The sequence below is a fragment of the Hippopotamus amphibius genome, chromosome 3 (assembly GCF_030028045.1).
Source record: "Hippopotamus amphibius kiboko isolate mHipAmp2 chromosome 3, mHipAmp2.hap2, whole genome shotgun sequence".
In the NCBI taxonomy this organism is placed as follows: Eukaryota; Metazoa; Chordata; class Mammalia; order Artiodactyla; family Hippopotamidae; genus Hippopotamus; species Hippopotamus amphibius.
In genome coordinates, this window is record NC_080188.1 from 24,123,513 (window position 1) to 24,144,383 (window position 20,871).

Below are 20,871 nucleotides of genomic sequence, written 5' to 3' on the forward strand. Positions count from 1 at the left end.
CAGTCAAGCCAGGCCACAAGTTTATTCATGTGAATTAGAGAAGCACAAAAAGAATTAGCTAGCAAAGCTACAGATTGGTGGAGACAAGTATGTCAAGAGCCTTAAATCACTTAGAAGATTTAAGACAGGGAGAGTAGGTCTCAGTACACATGTCTAAATTAATCATTGGGTAGTGGCTGCATTAAGAAAGATCATAAACCAAATATGGGTGAAGAAGAAATGATTACCATGATTGATTATTAATAGCTAACATAAGCATGGTGAGGGGAGTCTTTATTAAGAAGTATATGTGAATTCTACATATTTGATATTCCTGGCTTGGGACATTTGTTCAACAAATACTCATAAGTGCCCACTATCTACTAAGTGCTGCAGTGATAGACACTGAAAATATCAAAAGTAAAAGCTTAGGGTCTGGTGGAAAAACATATACAATAACAAAGATTTACAACTGCACGTGATAGTTACTGAATAATGTGCAGTTGAAACATAGATGTAGAAACTACCAAAACCACCTAGGGAGAAAAACTTAACTTTACAGAAAGAGTGATGTTTAAAAGAACACATGAGCATAAATTAAATTGGACACATTCCAACACATTGCCCTGAATAAGTAAAATGGATTATATTTTGTGCAAGTGGGTAAAAGCTTTGTAAGAAGGGAAATAGTATAAAAGCACTTCTTATATACCTAGATAAAATATTTTGCATCATCAAAGAATTTTTATGAAAGCTTACAGAAAGTTCAAATTTTTAAATAATTCTATGATTTAAAAATTCTGGGTTAAAATTTAAAAACATGGATGTAGAAACAGTATAAAATAAAATAGAAACAATAATTTAGTAATTGTTTTAGTGAGTTTTTTGTTACATATTCTTTCGGTATTACTTTTATAATGATAGCAAAGTATTATTAAAATATTTCTATGCATTTCATACATATACAGTGTTGAATATGTCTCTGATTAGCTTCTTTGAATAAGAGACCTTTTAAGACATTGTGCTGAGGTTGCTTCCCAGGAAAAATGAAAAAATTATATACCTTCTGGTGATATGTTACAACATTGGCCATGCTCCAAATTCACAAAAATTTGTCATCATTAAAACCATCACCGTTACACGTTTTTGAATGATAAAATATATCATATAACTTCACTTGGCATTTCTTTGGTAAATAGTATGATTAAACAGTTTACATATGTTTATGTGCCCTTCACAATTCCCTCAATGAATGCTGCTTGACATACTTCACACACTTTTCTAATCGAAGCAGATTTTTAAAAGAGATTTTTAAATTCAAATAGTGTAATTTTTCTTTTTTAATATGGGATTATAAAAATTCTAATAAACCACTCTAAAACAAGGAAAAATAATTTAATATAGTGTAATCTTACAGTTTTATTCAAAAATGTTTTTTAATAGCAAGTAATTAAAGACTTTGAAACTACATTTTTTACAAAAAGTTTCAAGCAGTTTAAAAGTTATCAACCCTGAAGAATAGCACTAAAGAAATAGTCAAGACATTTCAAACCAAATGCACATTTTCATTCTTTTCTCATTTTGTTTTTTTATCACAGTTTCTTGCTATGCTTATGAGAATTGGAATTCTACAGCAATAACAGTTTTTAAAAACTATTTGCACAGAGCATAGGATAACGAGGCAGCCCTACACGAACCGCCTTGAAAGTAAAAATATTTGATTTATTTTCCTGAATAAGGGATAAGGGAATAAATAAGAAAAAGTCTTTCAGACTGCACAGCAGGGGGATGCTTGGTACAAAGCCAGCTGAGACAAATTAGCCATGGTGAAAGAAAAAGAAACAAACAATTCTTACTTCAGTTATGGTCTGGAAGGTGGAGTGAAGAGAATAGAAGCAGGCACACACCAAGCAACACAACCTTTCAAGTAAAGCTCCAGTGGTGTGATAGAATCCTGTCCTCCCCTCAATACTGACAGATGGTGAGGACTGTGGTGGCCACAGGAGCTAGGTGATTGAAGAGGTTTTTGTTTGCTTTAACTTTTAAGCTTTCTACATTTTATGAGTCTTTTGCCTTATAAATAATTTGCTTGTTTTATTCTTTTCTTTGCTAATTTTTATTTTTTCTCTAGGTCTAAGGTAAACACCAGTTTCTCCTGAGAGAAACAGGTCAGGTTAGAAAAATTCATAAAATTATCATTATTTGTGAAAACACTTTTTTAATTGTAAGGCCACTTTTAGATAAGACAGTGTGCCTTCTTTCATACTCTAAAGCCAGTACCTAATATTGTGTCCAGACACAGACTAGAATTTCAATAATATTTGCCTAATGCATGAATGAATGCATCTGAATTGTTTTGGCATGTGATAGTGCAGCAAGCCTTTCAAAATGAAGAATATTCACCACATTACACTGGCAGTCCTTGTGCCTTCTCTGTTGTTATTTTCTTATAAGTAGATAATTATTATTTTTAACATGCTCTGGTAACTTGCCTCAGCTGTCTTCAACTGGTATTATTTTCAGTATTTATACATTGCAAACTTGCTTGAGAAGATATTTTTGAGGAAATAGCAAAATCACACTGTTATAGCAGAGATAAATTATTTTTTTTTTATTTTTATTTATTTATTTATTTTTTATTATTATTTTATTTTATTTTTTGGGGGTACACCAGGTTCAATCAACTGTTTTTATACACATATCCCCATATTCCCTCCCTTCCTTGACGCCCCCCCCTCGAGTCCCCCCCACCCTCCCTGCCCCAGTCCTCTAAGGCATCTTCCATCCTCGAGTTGGACTCCCTTTGTTATACAACAACTTCCCACTGACTATTTTACAGTTGGTAGTATATATATGTCTGTGCTACTCTCTCGCTTCTTCTCAGTTTCCCCTTCACCCCCCGCCCCCTCCCATACCTCGAGTTCTCCAGTCCATTCTCTGTATCTGCTTCCCTGTTCTTGTCACTGAGTTCATCAGTACCATTTTTAGATTCCGTATATGTGAGTTAGCATACAATATTTGTCCTTCTCTTTCTGACTTACTTCACTATGTATGACAGATTGTAGTTCTATCCACCTCATTACATATAGCTCCATCTCATCCCTTTTTATAGCTGAGTAATATTCCATTGTATATATATGCCACATCTTCTGTATCCATTCATTTGTTGATGGGCATTTCGGTTGCTTCCATGTCCTGGCTATTGTAAAGAGTGCTGCAATAAACATTATGGTACATGTTTCTTTTGGGATTATGGTTTTCTCTGGGTATATGCCCAGGAGTGGGATAACTGGATCATATGGTAATTCTATTTGTAGTTTTTTAAGGAACCTCCAAATTGTTTTCCATAGTGGCTGTACCAACTTACAGTCCCACCAACAGTGCAGGAGAGTTCCCTTTTCTCCACACCCTCTCCAACATTTGTGGTTTCCAGACTTTGTGATGATGGCCATTCTGATTGGTGTGAGGTGATACCTCATTGTGGCTTTGACTTGCATTTCTCTGATGATGAGTGATGTTGAGCATCTTTTCATGTGTTTGTTGGCCATCTGTATGTCTTCTTTGGAGAAATGTCTATTTAGGTCTTCTGCCCATTTGTGGATTGGGTTATTTGCTTTTTTGGTATGAAGCTGCATGAGCTGCTTGTATATTTTGGAGGTTAATCCTTTGTCCGTTGTTTCATAGGCAATTATTTTTTCCCATTCTGAGGGTTGCCTTTTAGTCTTGTTTATGGTTTCTTTTGCTGTGCAAAAGCTTTTAAGTTTCATGAGGTCCCATTCGTTTATTCTTGATTTTATTTCCATGATTCTAGGAGGTGGGTCAAAAAGGATGTTGCTTTGATGTATGTCAAAGAGTGTTCTGCCTATGTTTTCCTCGAGGAGTTTTATAGCGTCTGGCCTTACATGTAGGTCTTTAATCCATTTGGAGTTTATTTTTGTGTATGGTGTTAGGAAGTGTTCTAATTTCATTCTTTTACATGTTGCTGTCCAATTTTCCCAGCACCACTTATTGAAGAGGCTGTCTTTTTTCCATTGTATACTCGTGCCTCCTTTGTCAAAGATAAGGTGCCCATATGTGTTTGGGCTTACTTCTGAGTTCTCTATTCTATTCCATTGATCTTCCTTTCTATTTTTGTGCCAGTACCATACTGTCTTGATCACTATGGCCTTGTAGTATAGTTTGAAGTCAGGAAGCCTGATTCCACCAACTCCATTTTTCCTTCTGAAGATTGCTTTGGCTATTCGGGGTCTTTTGCGTTTCCATACAAATCCTAAGATTTCTTGCTCTAGTTCTGTGAAAAATGCCATTGGTAATCTGATCGGGATTGCATTGAATCTGTAAATTGCTTTGGGTAGTACAGTCATTTTCACTGTGTTGATTCTGCCAATCCAGGAACATGGTATGTCCCTCCATCTGTTTGTATCATCTTTGATTTCTTTCATCAATGTCTTAAAGTTTTCTGCATACATATCTTTTGCCTCCTTAGGCAGGTTTATTCCTAGGTATTTTATTCTTTTTGTTGCAATGGTGAATGGGAGAGTTTCCTTAATTTCTCTTTCTGCTCTTCCGTTGTTAGTGTATAGGAATGCAAGAGATTTCTGTGCATTAATTTTGTATCCTGCTACTTTACTAAACTCATCAATGAGTGCTAGCAGTTTTCTGGTAGAGTCTTTAGGGTTTTCTATATATAGTATCATGTCATCTGCAAAGAGTGATAATTTTACTTCTTCTTTTCCAATTTGGATTCCTTTAATTTCTTTTTCTTCTCTGATTGCTGTGGCTAACACTTCCAAAACTATGTTGAATAACAGTGGTGAGAGTGGACACCCTTGTCTTGTTCCTGTTCTTAGAGGGAATTCTTCCAGTTTTTCTCCATTGAGAACAATGTTGGCTTTTGGTTTGTCATATATGGCTTTTATGATGTTGAGGTAATTTCCTTCTATGCCCATTTTCTGGAGAGCTTTTATCATAAATGGATGTTGAACTTTGTCAAAAGCTTTTTCTGCATCTATTGAAATGATCATATGGTTTTTATCCTTCAATTTGTTGATATGATGTATCACGTTGATTGATTTGCATATATTGAAGAATCCTTGCATCCCAGGGATAAACCCCACTTGATCGTGGTGTATGATTTTTTTAATGTGCTGTTGCAGTCTGTTAGCTAGTATTTTGTTGAGGATTTTTGCATCTATATTCATCAGTGATATTGGTCTGTAGTTTTCTTTTTTTGTGACATCTTTGCCTGGTTTTGGTATCAGGGTGATGGTGCCCTCATAGAATGAGTTTGGGAGTGCTCCGCCTTCTGCAATATTTTGGAAGAGTTTGAGAAGGATAAGTGTTAACTCTTCTCGAAATGTTTGATAGAATTCGCCTGTGAATCCATCTGGTCCTGGGCTTTTGTGTGTTGGGAGATTTTTAATCACTGCCTCAATTTCCGTACTTGTGATTGGTCTGTTCATGGTTTCTATTTCTTCCTGGTTCAGTCTTGGAAGATTGTATTTTTCTAAGAATGTATCCATTTCTTCCAGGTTATCCAATTGATTGGCATATAGTTGCTTGTAGTAGTCTCTCATGATGTTTTGTATTTCTGAGGTGTCCGTTGTGACTTCTCCTTTTTCATTTCTAATTCTGTTGATTTGCATCTTCTCCCTTTTTTTCTTGATGAGTCTGGCTAATGGTTTATCAATTTTGTTAATCTTCTCAAAGAACCAGCTTTTAGTTTTATTTATTTTTCTTATGGTTTCTTTCCTTTCTTTTTCATTTATTTCTGCTCTGATCTTTATGATTTCTTTCCTTCTGCTTGCTTTGGGGTTTCTTTGTTCTTCTTTCTCTAGTTGTTTGAGGTGTAAGGTTAGGTTGTTTATTCGATCATTTTCTTGTTTCTTAAGGTAGGACTGTATTGCTATAAACTTCCCTCTTAGAACTGCTTTTGCTGCGTCCCATAGGTTTTGGGTTGTTGTGTTTTCGTTGTCATTTGTTTCTAGATATTTTTTGATTTCCTCTTTGATTTCTGTAGTGATTCCTTGGTTGTTTAAGAGTGAATTGTTTAGCCTCCATGTGTTTGTCTTTTTTGCAGTTTTTTTCCTGTAATTGATATCTAGTCTCATGGCGTTGTGGTCTGAGAAGATGCTTGATATGATTTCAATTTTCTTGAATTTGCTGAGGTTTGATTTGTGACCCAAGATGTGATCTATCCTGGAAAATGTTCCGTGTGCACTTGAGAAGAACGTGTAGTCTGTCGTTTTTGGATGGAATGTCCTATAAATATCAATGAAGTCGAGATGGTCTAATGTGTCATTTAAAGCTTGTGTGTCTTTATTTATTTTCTGTTTGGATGATCTGTCCATTGATGTAAGTGGGGTGTTCAAGTCTCCCACTATAATTGTGTTCCTGTCGATGTCCCCTTTTATAGCTGTTAGCATTTGCCTTATGTATTGAGGTGCTCCTATATTGGGGGCATAGATATTTACCATTGTGATATGTTCTTCTTGGATGGATCCCTTGATCATTATGTAGTGCCCTTCCTTGTCTCTTTTAATAGTCTTTACTTTCAAGTCTAATTTGTCTGATATGAGTATTGCTACTCCAGCTTTCTTTTGACTTCCATTTGCATGGAATATCTTTTTCCATCCCTTCACTTTCAGTCTATATGTATCCCTTGGTCTGAAGTGGGTTTCTTGTAGGCAGCATATAGAAGGGTCTTGTTTTTGTATCCATTCAGCCAGTCTATGTCTTTTGGTTGGAGCATTTAATCCATTTACATTTAAAGTGATTATTGACATGTGTGTTCCAATTACCATTTTCTTAATTGTTTTGGGTTTGTATTTGTAGGTGTTTTCCTTTTCTTGTGTTTCCTACTTAGAGAAGTTCCTTTAGCACTTGTTGTAAGGCTGGTTTGGTGGTGCTGAATTCTCTTCACTTTTGCTTGTCTGGAAAGCTTTTGATTTCTCCCTCCAATCTGAATGAGATTCTTGCTGGGTAGAGTATTCTTGGCTGTAGGTTTCTCTCTTTCAGGACTTTCAGTATATCCTGCCATTCCCTTCTGGCCTGCAGAGTTTCTGTAGAAAGGTCAGCTGTTATCCTGATGGGTTTTCCCTTATATGTTGTTTGTTGCTTTTCTCTTGCTGCTTTTAATATTTTTTCTTTGTGTTTAATTGTCGTTAGTTTGATTAATATGTGTCTTGGTGTATTTCTCCTTGGGTTTATTCTGTATGGGACTCTCTGTGCTTCTTGGACTTGGTGAATTATTTCCTTTCCCATGTTGGGAAGTTTTCCACTATCACCTCTTCAAATATTTTCTCAGACCCTTTCTTGTTTTCTTCTTCTTCTGGGATGCCTATAATTCGAATGTTGGTACGTTTAAGGTTATCACTGAGGTCTCTGAGGCTGTCTTCTAGTCTTTTTATTTTTTTATCTTTTTCCTGCTCTGTGGCGTTTATTTCTCCCATTCTATCTTCCAACTCACTTATTCGTTCTTCTGCCTCAGTCATTCTGCTGGTTAGAGCATCTAGAGTATTTTTAATTTCAGTTATTTTGTTATCCATTGCTGTTTGTTTTTCTGAGTTCTTATGAACTGTTTCTTGTACTTTCTCTAATTTGTTATCGAGATTTTGTATCATTTTTACTATCATTACTCTAAATTCTTTTTCAGGCATTTTTCCTATTTCCTCCTCATTTATTTGGTCTTGTGGGTTTTTTTCCTGCTCCTTTGCCTGCATGGTGTTTCTTTGTTTCCTCATGGTTGTCCAAGCTTTTGGGGTTGCTTGTCCTGGTGATAGAGGTGTTTATAGAAGACTGTCCAAGCCTCAGACTAATGTCCAAGTATTGGATTAGACGAATATTCAGTCAGGGTCTCTGCGGTTGGCGAGAAAGCTGTGGCACAAAGGGCTCGTGGGAGCCAGCACCCAGTTTTCCCACTGGCCTTGGGCGTGCAGTGTCCGTCTTCTTTGAGCCCCACTTCAGGTACCATTAAATGTCAATGGTTCAGAAATAGCCAAAATAAAACCAATGAATCACCAACTACTAAAAAATTATTGTGCGTGTTCCAGAAAAACGGTTTGCAAACTGGGAGCGCTCAAATGAGATCATGGAAAGAGCTTGAGATAAATTATTTTTTTAAATTGCAACTAATTTGTAAAGTAATTTTTTTCATGGAAGTATAGCTGATTTACAATATTATGTTAATTTTAGGTATACAGCATTGTGATTCAGTATTTTTGCAGCTTATACTCCATTATAGGTTATTACATGATAATGGGTATAATTCCAAGTGCAGTACAGTATATGTTTATTGCTTATCTGTTTTATATATAGTAGTTTGTATCTGTTAATTCCATACCTTTAATTTGCCCATTCCCCTTCCCTCTCCCTTTTGGTAATCCCAAGTTTGTTTTCTATGTCTGTGAGTCTGTTTTTTTAATATATTTTCATTTGTATTACTTTTTAGATTCCACATATAAGTGATATCATACAGTATTTGACTTTCTCTGTCTGACATTTCACTAAGCATAATATTCTTTAGGTCCATCCATGTTGCTGCAAATGACAGTATTTCATTCTTTTTAATAACTGAGTAATATTCCATTGTTTATATATACCACTTCTTCTTAAGTCAGTCATCTGTTGATGGGCACTTAGATTGCTTCCGTTTGTTGGCTATTGTAAATAGTGGTACTATGAACACAGAACAAGTGTTTCCTTTTCTCCACACCCTGGCCAACACTTGTTATTTGCAGACTCTTTCATGATAGCCATTCTGACAGGTGTGAGGTGATACCTCATCATGGTTTTGATTTGTATTTCCTTAATAATTAGTAATGTTGAGTATTTTTTTCATGTGCCTGTTAGGCATCTGTATGTCTTCTTTGGAAAAATGTCTAGTCAGGTCTTCTGGCCATTTTGTGTTTGAGTTGTTTTTTTGATACTGTGTTTTGTGAGTTGTTTGTATATTCTGGATAGTAACCCCTTGTTGGTCGCATCATTTTGCAACTATTTTCTCCCATTCTGTAGGTCGTCTTTTAGTTTTGTTGATGGTTTTGCTGTGCAAATGCTTTTAAGTTTAATTAGCTCCCATTTGTTTATTTTTGCTTTTATTTCTTTTGCCTTAGGAGACTGATCCAAGAAAATATTGCTATGATTTATGCCAGAGTTTTCTGCCTATGTACTCCTCTAGAAATTTTATGGTTTCAGGTCTTACATTTAGGTCTTTAATCCATTTTTAGTTTATTTTTGTATATAGTGTGAGGGAATATTCTAATCTCATTGTTTTACATGTGGCTGTCCAGTTTTTCCAGTACTACTTGTTGAAGAGACTGCTTTTCTCCATGGTATAATCTTGCCTCTTTTTGTCATAGATTAATTTATCATAAGTGTGTGGGTTTTTTCTGGGCTCTCTATTCTTTTTCATTGAACTTTGTGTCTGTTTTTGTGCCAGTACAACACAGTTTTGATTCCTGTAGTTTTATAGTATAGTTTGAAATCTTGGAAGATTATACTCTCAGCTTTTTTCCTTTTTTTTTTTTTTTTTTCTCAAAATTGCTTTGACAATTTGGAGTCTTTTGTGGATACATTTAATTTTAGGATTATTTGTTTTTGTTCTGTGAAAAACAGCATGGATATTTTGATAGGGGTTGCATTAAATCTGTAGTATGCTTTGGGTAGTATGGCCATTTTAACAATATTAGTTCTTCCAATCCAAGGGCACAGGATTTCTTTCCATTTTTTTTGTATAATATTCAATTTCCTTCATCACTGTTTTATCGTTTTCAGAGTGTGGGTCTATCATCTCATTGGTTAAATTTATATATAGGTATTTTATTCTTTATGATGCAGTTTTAAATGGGATAATTTTTTTTTTTACTTTTTCTTTTTGATATTTATTATTAGTGTATAGAAACACAACAGATTTCTGTACATTAATCTTGTATCCTATAACTTTGCTGAATTAATTTCTTAGTTATAATGGTTTTTGTGTGGAGACATTAGGGTTCTTTACATTAAGTATCATATCATCTGCAAATAGTGACAGTTTTACCTCTTACTTTCCAATTTGGATATCATTTATTTCTTCTTCTTGTCCAATTGCTGTGGCTAGGACTTCCAATGCTATGTTAAATAGAAGTGGCAAGAGTGGACATCCTTGTCCTGTTCCTGTATTTAGCAGGAAGGCTTTAAGCTTTTCACCATTAAGTATTATATCATCTGTGTGTTTGTTGTACATGGCCTTTATTAAGTTGAGATATGTTCTCTCTACATCCACTTTGATAGAATTTTTGTCATGAATGGATGTTGAATTTTGTCAAATGCTTTTTATGCTTCTATTGAGATTATCATGTGATTTTCCCCTTCCTTTTGTCAGTGTGGTGTATCATATTGATTGATTTGCAAATGTTGAACCATCCTTATGACCTTGGAAGAAATCTGACTTGATCATGATGTATAATCCTTTTTTTTTTTTTTTTGTATTGTTGGATTTGCTTTGCTAATAGTTTGTTGAGAATTTTTGCATCTATATTCATCAAAAATATTGGTCTGTAATTTCTTTTCCATGTGGTGTCTTTGTCTGGTTTTAGTGGCCTTGTAGGGTAATGGTGGCCTTGTAGAATGAATTTGGGAGTATTCCTTTCTCTTTAATTTTTTGAAATAGTTTGAGAAGAATGGATATGTGTTCTTTATGTGTTTGGTAGAATTCCCTTGTGAAGCCGTCTGGTCCCAGACTTTCCTTTTCTGGGAGTTTTTTTTTTTTATTAGAGGTTCAGTTTCACTTCTAGTGATTAATCTCTTCAAATTATTTCTTACTTCATAATATTCTCTCTCTCTCTTTTTTTATTTCTGTGATAGCAGTTGTTATTTCTCTTCTTTAACTTCCAATTTTATTTGGGTCCTCTCTTTTCTTCTTGGTGAACTGGGCTAAAAGCTTATCAATTTTATTTATCTTTTCAAAATCCAGCTCTTGATTTCATTGATCTATTCTATTGTCTTTTGATCTCTATTTTATTTCCTCTCTGATTTTTTTTTTCTTCCTTCTTCTTACTATGGGCTTTGTTCTTCTTTTTCTACTTTAGTTTGTTTAGTTGAGATTTTTCTTGTGCCTTGAGGGAGGACTGTGTCACTAAGAATTTCCCTTGTGGAACTGCTTTTGCTACATCCTATATATTTCAGAAAGTTTTGTTTCTATTTTTTTTTTTTTTGTCTTGATGTATTTTCTGATTTCCTCTTTGATTTCATCACTGACTGTTGTTTAGTCTCCATGTGTTTGTTCTTTTTCTGTTTTTCTTTTTTTAATAGGTATTTATTTATTTATTTATTTACTTATTTATTGGCTGCTTTGGGTCTTCCTTGCTGCATATGGGCTTTTTCTGGTTGTGGCGAGCAGGGGCTACTCTTCATTATGGTATGTGGGCTCCTCATTGCTGTGGCTTCTCTTGTTGTGGAGCACAGGCTCTAGGCATGTAGGCTTCAGTAGTTGTGGTACATGGGCTCAATAGTTGTGGCTCACAGGCTCTAGAGCACAGGCTCAATAGTTGTGGTGCACAGGCTTAATTGCTCCATGGCATGTGGGATCTTCCTGGAACAGGGATTGAATCTGTGATCCCCTGCACTGGCAGGCAGATTCTTAACCATTGCAGCACCTAGTAAGTCCTGTTTTTCTTTTTGTAGTTGATTTCTAGTTTCATACCATTGTGATAAAAAAAATTCTTGATATCCTTTCTATCCTCTTAGTTTTTGGGGCCTAGTATGTGATCTATCCAGAAGGTTCCATGTACACTTTAAAAGAATGGGTATTCTGCTGTTTTTGGATATAATGTTCTGTAGATATCTATTGTATCCAGCTGGCCTATTGTGATGTTTAAGATCACTGTTGCCTTACTGATTTTCAGTCTGGATGATCTATCCAGTGATGTGAGTGGGGTGCTGATATTGTATTTTTGTCAATTTCTCCCTTTTTGTCTGTTACTATTTGCTTTATATGTTTAGGCACTACTATATTGGGTATGTATATGTTAATGAGTATAATAGCCTCTTCTTGTACTGATCTTTTTATCATTACATAAAGCCCTTCTTTATCTTTTGTTATAGCCTTTGTTTTAAAGCCCTTTTTGTCTGATATGAGTATTTCTACCCCTGCTTTCTTGTCATATCCATTTGTATGGAATATCTTTTCCTATCTTCTCACTTTCAGTTTTGTGTGCCTTTGTCCCTAAAGTGAGTTTTTTACATGCAGCATATTGAAGGGTCTTGTTTTTCTACCCAGTAAGCTGCACTATGTCTTTTCATCAGAGCTTTTAGTCCATTGATATTTAAAGTAATTATTGGTAGGTATATACTTATTGCCATTTTATTCCTTGTTTTCTGGTTGTTTTGTAATTCTTCTCTTTTTATTTTTTCTTCTTTTTGTTTCTCACATTGTAGTTGGATGATTTTCTTTTGCAGTATGCTTGGTTCATTTCTTTTTGAATTTTGTGTATCTATTAATGGTTTTTGATATGTGATTATTATGGGGTTCATATATGTTGAACCATAATTGTATCTAAACTGATAGTCATTTAAGTTTAAACCCATTTTTCTAAAAGATCTACATTTTTTACTCCCCACCTCCACATTTTGTGTTTTTAATGTCATATTTTTATGGCTTCCTACTTATCCCTTTACTGTTACAATTGCTTTAATTATAGTTGCTTTAATTTATTTTTTCTTTTACTCTACATTCTTGCTTATTTAAATTATCATCAATTCTCATTCTATACTTGCCTTTTCTATTAGGATTTTCCTTTCACATATATTACTGCTTTTCCATTTAGAGAAGACACTGCAACATATCTTTTAGGATAGGTCTAATATTGCTAAATTCTTTTAGTTTTTGCTTGTCTGAGACATTTGTTGTCTCTCCTTATATTCTAAATGACAATCTTGCTGTATCCTAGGTTGCACTTTGAATACATCATGACACTCCATTCTTGCCTTCAAAGTTCTGCAGAGAAATCAGCTAATAGTCTTGTGTATCACTCTTTCTTTTTCTCTTGCTGCTTTTAGAATTCTCTCTTTATCTTTAATTTTTGCCATTTTAGTTATGATATGTCTTGGTGTGGGTCTGTTTTAGTTCATCTTTTTGGGGACCCTCTGTGCTTCCCTTATCTGCATATCTGTTTCCTTCTTTAGATTTGAGATGCTTTCAGCCATAATTTCTTCAAATACATTTTTGATATTCTTCTGTCTCTCTCTTCTCCATCTGGAACACCTAAAATGTGAATGTTGGCATGTTTGATATTATACCATAGATCTTGTATGTTACTTTCATATTTTAAAACTTCTCTTTCTGTTTGCTGTTCTGTTTGGGTGATTTCATTATTCTATCTTTCAGATCACTTATGTGCTCTTCTGTGTCATTTAGTTGGCTATTCATTGCTTCTAGAATGCTTTTAATCTCTTACTGAATTACCTATTTTTAATTGAGTCTTCTTTATATTTTCTAGGTCCTTGTTAAAATGATCTGTGTTTAGATCAATTCTTTTCCCTAATTCAGTTAGCATTTTTATTACCAACATTTTGAATTCTTCTCATAAATTATTTGTTTTATTATTTATTTTTTCAGAGGTTTTGTCTTGCTCTTTAAATTGAAAGTAGTTGCTCTGCCTTTTCATTTTACTTAACTTTCTTTGTCTCTTTCAATTTAGTTGAAAGTTACCTGTTGTGGTCTTGAAGTGATATCATTACGTGGGAACATCCCTATGTAGACTGTATGTGCCCAATGCATTTGGTGGGAGGGCTGAATTTAATGTGGACACCAGTTAAGTCTTTCCTCAGGGTGCTGGCACCTATCACCTAGGTGGGGGGTGTGGCTGGTGATGGAGGAGCTAGAGCCTGTGCAGGGTGTGAGGCAGGACTTCCTCTCTACTTGTGGCCATCACCGCCCTGTCAGGGGTGATGTCCAATCCTAAATTGCTAGAGAGGAAGCCCTGAGGATTGGGCCCAAGCTATTTTGTTCCCTTTATGTTTTTCTTTCTCCTCACACTGGGGCCTTTGCCTCAAACGAAAGGAGTGCTGAAGCAAATGGGGTTCATATGCTTACAGAGTTCAATGTGCTGCCTGTGCAGGCATCTGAGGCTCTACTCAGATGCAGTCTAGAGTTGCATCTTTTGCCCTGTTGTGGCCCACCCCAGATTTCTGCTAACCTGTGGTTTTGGAGTATATGGGTCCAGTGTTCACTTGGCTTGGGCTTGGGTGTGTAGTGAGGCAAATCATGGGAATTCTGGCAGCTGTGTTGCTGTCAGAAATCAGGGCTGCTTCTGGGGTACTGTTTGAGTAAGCACCAACAATGGCCACCATTGCCCCACCTTGACTACACTCCTTACCCCTGAGTTGCCTCTGTGTTTCTAGATTGAGTCTTTTTTCAGGTCCTGGCTGCCCTATATCCAGTGCCAAGCTGTGGTATACAGAGAGTGGGGCCAGGATGTTCCCTAGTCTGGGTCTGGGACTGCAGCTAGGTGGCAGCTGCCTTGCAGCAAGCTAGCACCCATGTATTTTTCACAAGTGGAGTCTAGGCTTCTCAGTCTTTCTATCTGTCCCAATGTTTCTCTAAGTGGTCCTACACATATGACCCCAGAAGTAGGACACCTAATCTGTGGCCTGATCCTCTCATTCCCCATGTTAAGTGTCCACGTGTGCAATCTCCCTCTTCCACTTACTACCCTCCCAGGGCACAGGTTAAGATCCATAGCTTCAAGTTTCCAGTTAGATTTCCATGGGAATTGTTCCACATGTAGATGTAATTTTGATTTATTCATTGGTGAGAAGGTGAGATCCACATCCTCTTACTCCACCATCTTGATCTTCCTCCCAAGAAAGTGATCTTAAATGCCTATTTAGGTAGGGTTAATATAGAGCAAATATTGATAACTGATTTGTATCAAAGAGTGGAATAGATTTTAATTCAAATACAACATTAATATGAAATAAAAGTTAATACTAAAATATTTTTATTGCAAAATTAATTGATAGTGACATATTTTATTTTCATAGTATATAGTCTTTTCATTAAAAATAATATTCTTTGCTTTTTGACATGGGTTTGAATGATTCCAAATGTTTCTTATTGTTCATAATGGAATAGTATATCAGAAACAAATGGGTGAATTACTGATTCAAAAATATATGGTATACCAGTATTCTGAAGTTGTTCCTCATTAACTTAAATATATCTTTTCAATCTGAGATCATCAAAGTAATCTTATATTTAATGTTTGCTTGAAAATAATTGAGGTTCAAAAATTTTCTCTGTTCCAGTTATATCCTAATTCCTCCAACAATGATTATCAAAACTGAGTATGTTGTCTTTCAGTTACTGGTGTGACATACATGGACCTTAGAAGTTTCCACTCTGTTCTAACAAGAAGTGAAAAACTGAAAAAATGGAAAAATTAACAATTTTTCTGAGATCTCAAAGAGAAGTGAGATCAGAGGGCAAACTGGTACCGCCAAAGTTGGAGACACAGATGGTGAATAGAAGGAGTCACTGCTTACTTGAGCAGGAACATCTGTGGGAACCAGGGATGGGATGAGAAAATAGGCCTTTAGTAATGTGGTAATAAGGTGTGGGGGGAGAGGAAGCATTGTATAATTGTGTGACTAGATCTCAGTTTTATAGTACAGGATAAGAAAATCTGTACTATAGTTGACAATTTGCTGGAAGCTAGGAGTGGACAAGTCTGAGAGTTAAAAAAGTCCACGGGGACCTCAGTAATAGTGATCTCCTGTGCTTTCATGAGTTTTAACTGTCAGAAGCTCTACCAAATTCCCACAGTAAGTATTGGAGAAAATTCTCTCATGCCAGAGCTTAACTGACCTCAGAGAAAGAGAAATACCCAATTCAAGCCAGTTATAGCCTTTAAAGTGGGACGAGGAAAATTCCCAATTCCAACCCCCTCTAGCCATCCTATCCCACTTAAGAGGGGAGAAAAAATTGAGACAAACTAATGAAACTCACTGTCCAGAGACATAGTCTCTCTGAAAGACTGAGATTCCTCCACACCTTATCACAACATTACTAAGGCCTATATCCAGCACTTCCTTTTGCCTAGTACAACAGGTCCAACTGTAAAGAAAAAATTAAAACACATATTAAAAGGCAAAATACACAGTTTGAAGAGACAAAGCAAGCATTAAAACCAGACATGTCAGGGATGTTGGAATTATCAGACAGGGGATTTAAAACAACTAAGATTAATAGTCTAAGCACTCTAGTTGATTAAGGAGACAGCATATAAGAACAGATGCACAATGTAAGCAGAAAGATGGAGATTCTAAGAAAGAAGAAAAAAGAAATGCTAGTGATCAGAAACACTATAATATAAATGATGAATGCTTTTGTTGGGCATAGAAATAGACTTGATATGATTGAGCAAAGACTCTCTGAGCTTCCTAATAGTTCACTAGAAACCTCCCAAAATGAAAAGCAAACAGAAAAATGACAAAAACAAAACAAAAACAAAATAAAAACATCATCATCAACAACAACAAAAAGCACAGAATATCCAATAATTATGGGACAACTGCAAAAGATGCAATGTGTGTAATGAGAATATCAGAAGGAAAAGAAAGAGAAAAAAGATAAGAAGAAATATGTGAAACAATAGTAACTGAGAATTTCCCCAAATTAATGTCAGGTACCAAAACCTAGATCTGGGATGTTTAGAGAACACCAAGCAGGATAAATGCCAAAAAAAAAATCTACTTGTACATATATCATATTTAAACTATAGAAAGTAAAAAGTCTTGGAAGAAGTCAAAGAAATCTGAGATAGCTGTGAAGTGATATAATGTTATTTGGAAGCCGACTTGGATTGCTTATAAATGTATATTGTAAAATCCAGGGCACCACTAAAAGCAGTTTTAAAAAAGAAGTATAACTTACATACCAAGGAAAGAGACAATACATAATCAAAAAATTATTAATTAAGACAAAATAGTCATAAAAATGGTGGAAGACAAAAATGAAACAATACATAGGGCAAAAAAATAGAAAATTGTAACAAATATGGTAGATATTAATCCAAATATGTCCATAATTAATTTGAATTTCAGTGGTTAAATGCACCAAATAAATGATTGCCAGAATGGATTAAAACAAGACTCAGCTATATTTCCTCTATAAGAAACCCACTTTACATATAAAGACACATATAGATTAAAATTAAATGGATGGAGAAAGATATATTATGCTAACACTAATCAAAATAAAGCAGAAATGGCTATATACATTTCAAACAAGCAGAAGTCAGAGCAAGAAATTATATCAATGAAAAAGAGGGGGCATACATTATAATAGAAGGGTCATTTTTCCAAGAAGACATAACAACCCTTAATATGTAAGTACCTAACAGAATGTCAAAATGCATAAGGCAAAAAGTGATAGAATTGTAAGGAGAAATAAATAAATCCACTATTATAGTTGGATACTTCAACATCCTTCTGTCAGAAATGGACTGATCCAGCAGGCAAACAGTAAGGATAAAAGTTGAATTCAAAAACACTGTTAATCAACTGGATATAATTGACATCTATGTACTATTTCACCCAACAAGAACAGAATATACATTCTTCTCAAGCTCACATGAAACATTCACCAAGATAGACTACATTCTGTGAGGCATTAAAAGTGACTTAACAGATTTAAAAGAATTGAAACAATGTCTCTCAGACCATAATGGAATCATACTGAAAATCAGTAACCAAAAAATATCTGGAAAATCCCCAAATACTTGGATATTAAACAACACACTTCTAAATAACACATGGGTTAAAGAAGAAATATCAAGAGAAATTTTAAAATATTTTTTACTAAATGAAAATGAAAATACAACTTAAAATTTGTGGGGTGCAGCAATTGAGTGTATAAAGGGAAATTTATAGCATTGAATGCATATATTAGAAAAGAACAAGGTTTTAAAATCAAACATCTAAGCTTCTACCTATGAAGCTAGAAGAACAAATTAAATCTAAAGTTAGCAGAATAAAATAAATAAAAATTGGAGATCAATGAAACTGAAAAAAAAATGAGAGAAAATCAATGAAACCAAAAGCCAGTATTTGAAAAGATCAATAAAATAAATAAGCTTCTAGTCATGCCAAAAAAAAAAGAAAGAGGACACATATTACTAATATCAGAAATGAAAGAAGTGATATAAGTACAGAACCTCCAGTCATTAAAAGCATAATAAAATTTTAATTTGAAATTAAAAACACAATACCATTTATAATAACACTCCCCTACAATGAAAACTTAGGTATAAATCTAACAAAATAAGTGCAGGATCTACATTAGGAAAACTAGACAACTTTGAAGAATGAAATCAAATAAAAACTAAATAAATGGAGATGTAGTCCATGTTTATAGACAGGAAGACTAAATACTGTCAAGATGTCAGTTCATCCCTACATTATCTATATTTTCAATACACCCCTAATCAAAATACCAGCAATTTTTTGTGGATATCAACAAATTGATTCTAAGGTTCATATGGAGCATAAAAGATAAAGAATAGCCAAGACAATATTGAAGGAGAGGAACAAATTTGAAGGAATGACCATTTATTTAAAGTACAGTAATTAAGACTGTATGGTATTGATGAAAGAATAGAAAAATAGATCACTGAAACACTATACAAATCAGGGGTGGGGAGAGGTGGGAAGGAATTGGGAGATTGGGATTGACACATATACACTATTGATGCTATGTATAAAATAGATAACTAATGAGAACATACTGTATAGCACAGGAAGCTCTACTTAATGCACTGTGGTGACCCAAATGGGAAGGAAACCCAAAAAAGAGGGGACATATGTATATGTATAGCTGATTTCATTTTGCTGTACAGTAGAAACTAACACAACATTGTAAAGCAACTATACTCCAATAAAAATTAATTTTAAAAATGAATATACAAACTAGAAATAGATCCACATAAACTGATCTTTGATAAAGAAGCAAAGGAATTATGATGGAACACAGATAATCTTTCAACAAATTGTGCTAGAACAACAGATTATCCACATATAAAATAAAATGAATCTACACACGGAAATTACACCCATTACAAAAATTAACTCAAAATGGTCCACAGACATCAATGTAAAAATGTAATACTATAAAACTCCTAGAAAATTACGTAGGAGAAAATCTAGATGACCTTGGGTCTGATGATGAGTTTTTAGAAGCAACACAAAAAGCACCATCCAGGACAGAAAGAATTAAGCTGAAATTCATTAGAATTAAAATTTCTGCTATGCAAAAGACACTGTCAAAAGAATGAAATGACAAGCAACAGACTTGGAGAAAATCTTTTGCAAATGACGAAGATGGTAAAAGACTCTTATCCAAAATACACTAAGAACTCTTAAAACTCAACAATAAGAAAAAGAAAAAAAAAATTGAAAAATGGGACAAAATCTTTGACAGACACCTCACCAAAGAAGATATATAAATTGCAAATAAGTATTGAAAGTGCCACAACATCATACGTCATCAGGGAAATGAAATCAAAATAAAAATGAGTTACCACTACACAGCAATTAGAATGGCCTACATATAACAAAATACTGACAACACCAAACACTGATGTGGAAGATATGGAGCAACAGAGCTCTTATTCATTGCTGTTCAGAATGCAGCGTAGTATAGGTACTTTGAAAGACAATTTGGTGGTTTCTTACAAAATTAAATATACTCCTACCATATGTTCCAGAAATCATGCTCCTTGGTATTTACCTGATATTTACTCCTTGGTATTGAAGACTTATGTCCACACAAAAAACATACATGGATATATACAACACATTTTTGTTCATAATTGCCAAAACTTGAAAGCAACCAAAATGATCTTCATTAGATGAATGGATAAATAAATTGGTACATCTAGACAATGGCATGTTATTTAGCACTAGAAATAAGTGAGCTATTAAGTCATGAAGAAATATGGAGGAAACTTAAATATATATTACTAAGTGAAATAAGCCAGTCTGAAAAGCCTACATATGTATGATTCCAACTATATGACACTGTGGAAAAGGCAAAACTATGAAGAAAATAGGTATCAGTATTTGGGAGTAGAAGGAAGGAGGGATGAATAGTCAGAGCACAGAGGATATTTAGAGCAATGAAGTTACTCTGGTACTATAGTGGTAGACATGTGTCAAACTACATTTGTCTGAACCCACAGAATGTATAACACCATGAGTGAACACTCATAAAAACTCCAGTCCATCATTCATAACACATGCACTGCTCTGGGGTGGGATGTTGATAGTGGGAGAGGGTATCAGTGTGTGGGGGCAAGGAGTATGTGGGAACTCTATACTTCTGCCTGATGCTGCTGTGAACATAAAACTGCTCTAAAAGTAAGGTCTATTAAGAAAATGACTGTGTTCAAAGTTCTCTTGGGAATCTGTAAATACCTATCTAGGGATTCTGATTCAGTAGGCCTGAATAGGATCAGAACTTTATGTTTTTAAACATGCACCTTGTTAATTCTGGTGCAGGATTTCTGGCAAGCACACATTGAGAAAAGATGTTTTTAAGCTTTTAAAAAAATCTGTAACTGGATTTTTTATATCCTCAATAGTCCTTTTTTCTTATGATGTAGCAAAGTGTGAAAATTTCAATTAATTAATAGAAGACTTATGACCATGAAAGAAATCAGTCACATTATACTTTTTTTTTACATGTGCAATTTTTTTCAGAAAGATCATCTCTAACATATGTCAAGAAATGGGGCGGTTTTCAGTAGCATAATTAAATATTTTTCATTAAAGGACATTCAAGCTTGTAGTTGTGTATAAAGTATTTATTAACTACTTCTCTTGTAGGAAATGCAGCTGTTAATTTGATCTCATCAG